Genomic DNA, 4,689 nt, shown 5'->3' with positions numbered 1-4,689 from the left:
AAAGGGGGGACCAAATACCCACGGAAGGAGTTGCAGAGATTAACTATGGAGCAGGGACTGAAGGAAGGACAAGTCAGCCTAAATATAGCTATCTCCTGAGAGGCTCTGACAGCACCTGAGATTTATGTAAGCTCTTAACTGTAATCCCCTATATAATCAAATTTAAAAATCCGATCACATACCTTCAGTAGCACAGGATATATGTTACTATTCCAAAACTTAGTAAGGAAATTCTGGAACAAAGCAAGACCAAAAGGCAAACTCTAAACTTTGCATCTTCATGTCTGATGTCCTTTTAGCTTTGTTGATGGCAAGCCAATTCTTTCTCTTGAGCTGGTTCTCTCCTACTTAGCAGCTTTCCTCAGGAGGTATCCTATGGCTCTTGCATCTGTAACATGTTGAGGTTTCCAGATCACCTTCATTTTCACAGCTTCTTGTTACAGTATCTGGGATCCACACATGATCTTCTGGGCTCCTCTAAAGGGTTTGGGTCCCTTCTCCAGTTCTATCCTCTGTAGCATCCTAGTTTCTGGCAGACCCCATTCCACTGCTGTTGCTGTTCTTGGTGGTCATCCCATGATACTGGCATCTCGAATATATGGGCTCTACCACAGCAACAAGGCTACACTTTCATCAACATCCTTTCCTAGGCTCTCTTCATGGTGCCAAGCCTCAACTTCTTTGTATGACCCCTTTAATCCTGGGCCTCCAACTGCCACTGAGGCTGCCCTTTCACCGATAACTTTTCCTGCCCTCTTGGCAATGCCAAGCCTCAACTGCTGCCCATGACCCCCTCATACCTTCAAATCCAGTACCACCTAAGTGATTCTTACACCAAAAGATCTATTACTGGAACACAGCTTTTTTGTGTTCTCAGAACACACTTCCCAGAAGAGTTCAGAACCTCAGTGATGCTGGTCTCTATTTTTTAGTTGAAAAAAATTTTAATACAATATATTCTGATCATGATTTCCCTTCCTACACACCTGATCGCCAACCCTGTTCTCCAAGTCTATTCTTTTCCTACCCAGTTGTCTCTCTCCATTCTCCTCCAATGAATATTTAGCTTCTTCAGAATGAGATTCTCACATCTACCATTGAGACCTCCTTATTACCCAGTTTCTTTGGATCTGTGGTTTATAGCATGGTGACCCTTTACTTTATGATTAATGTCCACTTAAATAACTATATACCTACATGTCTTTCTGGCTTGGGGTTACCTTACTCAGGATGGTATTCTCAAGTTCTATCAATTTGCCTAAAAAATTCATGATGTCTTTGTTTTAATAGTTTAACAGTATTCCATTGTGTACCCATATTACATTTTCTTTATCTATTTTTCAGTTGAGGTACAACTAGGTTGTTTACAGTTTCTAACTATTATGAATAAAGCTGCTATGAACATAGTTGAGCAAGTTCCTGTGAATGGTACAGCTGGGTCTTGAGGTAGAACTATTCCCAGTTTTCTGACACACAACCAGATTGATTTCCAAAGTGTCTGTACAAGTTTGGACTCCCACCAGCAATCTTTTTTGTTTGTTTGTTTGTTTTTGTTTTGTTTTGTTTGTTTTGGTTTTTCGAGACAGGGTTTCTCTGTGTAGCCCTGGTTGTCCTGGAACTCACTCTGTAGACCAGACTGGCCTCGAACTCAGAAATCCATCTGCCTCTTGCCCCTCAAGTGCTGGGATTAAAGGAGTGCACCACCGCTGCCCAGCCATCAGCAATCTTTTTAAACAAAGAAATTGTCCTTAGATGTAAAGAGTTTTCATTGCTATTAAAACCATGTTTTATTCTATCCTATAAATTCCTTCTTATTCACTTATGGCTTGAGAAATACTTTCCTAGTGTACTTTAAATTTTTTGTCATATATATATATATATATATATATAAACATATACATATATATGTATATATATATGAAATATAAAAATGAAAATAATTAGAAAATAAATAAATTTGTTCACAGAACACATATAATTTTTTTTTATGTGCAAAACAAAATCCCTCAGGTAGATAACACTCTGTTGTCAGTCTTTATATGCCCATGATCGCCTATATGATGACTCATCTTCTCTATAACACTGGGCTCTACAGGCAAGCAGGGCAAAGAAGGTTAAGTGACTCCTTTCACCAAAGTTCAACTATTTTAATTAATTATGCACAAAGTCAAATATTCTAAATTGAACAAATATATTATAAACAAAAATGTGTCATAGGAAAATACACTCACTGCATTATTAATAACAAAAAATTGGTATGCAATAGCTAACTAACTCATATAATATTAAACACACTAATGTCAATGGAATGTGCAAGCTTCTAAAAATACAAAAGAAAAAGAGAAATTGGGGAGATGTAGCAGAATATTTTATAGTACATAAGGAAAGTCAAGTCTGACTTAACCCCTTGAGAAATGCTCAGTATAAATTAGCGCAACTGAAAGTACACTGTAGCAGAAGAGTTTCTTTTTCTAACCTACAACTTAGAAAATATTGAAACTCTTGGCGTTATATTGTGGGGAAAGGGTGGGTGAAACTGATATTCTCGTGCATTACTTACACTGTTCTAAAATAGTAACATATGATAGGTAATTTAATGAGTCAACATTTGAGAAATTGTGCAGATCTTTATCATTTAATGTGGTAACTGCATTTCTAATATGGAAGCACAGTGTATACTAGCAAAATATTTAAGAAAATAGGCATGAGTCTTCATATAGTAAATACAAAATAGTAGATTAATTAAATAAAGTGTATTTTGTGTGGTAGTTTGAAGAAGAATGGCTCCCATAGACTCATGTGTATGAATGCATGGTCCAAAGAGGGTGGCATGATTAGGAAGTGTGGCTATGTTGGAGTAGGTACAGTCTTGTTGGAGAAAGAATTATCACTGTGAAAGCAGGCTTCAAGGTCTAGCAAGCTCAAGCCTGCCCACTGCGTTGTCACATTCTCCTTCTGCTGCCTACAGATTAAGATGTAGAACACTCAGCAACTTCTTTAACACCACCTCTGCCTGTACACTGCTGTGTTTCTTGCCATGACAATAATGAGCTAAATCTCTAAAACTGTAAGCTAGCACCAATTAAAAGCTTTCATTTATAAGAGTTGATGTGGTCAGGGTGTCTCTTCACAGCAATATAACCCTAAGACAGCTTGCCATTGTACTGGAGTACTATGCAAGTCTAAAGAAATAAGTAAGAGCCAAGCAGTGGTGGCACACACCTTTAATCCCAGCACTTGGGAGGCAGAGGGAGGTGGATTTCTGAGTTCGAGGCCAGCCTGGTCTTCAGAGTGAGTTTCAGGACAGCCAGGGCTATACAGAGAAACCCTGTCTCGAAAACCCAAAAACAAACAAACAAAAAAACCAAAAACCAAAAAACAGAAACAAAAACAAAAAAATAAGTAAGAAATGTCTTTCCTAAATTAAATGATTTTCAAGACTACTTTATATAAAAAGTTATTTATTAAAATTGGTTTCTAAAAAGGGATACAATTTATAAAGAAATTTGACTGTAATTAAAGATTCAAGTGTATTTGTAGGAGAAATGGAGATTATGTAAATGCAGTACTCATATGTGCAATTTTCAAAAAAAGTGAAGAGTTTGGGAAATATATGAAATATAAGTCTTTGGTTGGTTACCCTCACAAACTTTGTGCCACCATTGCCCTAGCATATTTTTCAGGTAGGACAGAATTATAGTCAAAGGTTTTATGGCATTTTGTGGCCTTTTGGTATTTATGTTCTATTTTGGTAGTATGCGGAATACCTTCCCGTACCAAAAAGACTAGAATATGCCTTAATTCAGTCATCACCAGAGAAGCTTTCTCCTGCAGCAAATGAGAACAAATACAGAGAGCTACAGCTAGATACTGCACTCATGTTTACACGTACACCCCCACATACATATACCCCCCACATCCCCACAGAGAAAAAGAGAGAGGGAAGGAGAGAGGGAGGGAGAGGGAGAGAGAGAGAAAGAGAGAGAGAGATAAACGCTGACTTAGAATATCAGAAATGGGAAGACACCAAATCCTTTCCATCAGAGCTCAGGGAACTCTGAAGACTAGAAGGTGGAAATACTGTAAGAGCCAGAGGAGAAGTAGGACACAAGAAGGACAATGTCTTCTAAACCAGCGGAGCCATGTGCATATGAACCCACAGAGATGGAAGCAGCAAACATCCTACAGGGTTTCTGCACCAGCTCCTCTGCTTGTATCTTTTAGTTTTCAGTTTATCATATCTCTGGGACTCCTGAGTGTGGGAATGACTGGATCTCTCATTCTTGTGCCTTCTACTGAGGCTCTTTCCCTTCTGTTGGTTTGCCCCATCCAAATTTGAAGTGATGTGTTTATTTGCTTGTTTGTTTTGTTTTATCTTACTATACTTTTTGCTAACTTTTGTGCTTGTATCTTAGAAGTCTATTCTTTTCTACTGAGATACAGAAAGAGTATGAATCAGGATGGGAGGGAAGGTAAGGAAGAACTGGGAGGAAGAAAGAGAAAAGAAACTAATGAAGACATATTATATTGGAAAAGAACCTATTTTCACTAAAAGTAAAAAACAAAACTAAGAAATTATTGATGTAAATTTAAACAGTTTGTCTTTCCAAAACAATATTTCTCATATCTGCAAAGCCTGGAAACAATAGCCAAGCACCAGTGAAGATGGGCTTCAGCACTCAGACAGTG

Source organism: Mastomys coucha, unplaced genomic scaffold, assembly GCF_008632895.1.
Source record: "Mastomys coucha isolate ucsf_1 unplaced genomic scaffold, UCSF_Mcou_1 pScaffold19, whole genome shotgun sequence".
NCBI classification, from domain to species: domain Eukaryota; kingdom Metazoa; phylum Chordata; class Mammalia; order Rodentia; family Muridae; genus Mastomys; species Mastomys coucha.
The sequence above is the reverse complement of the archived record's forward strand: the minus strand, read 5'-3'. Positions refer to the sequence as shown.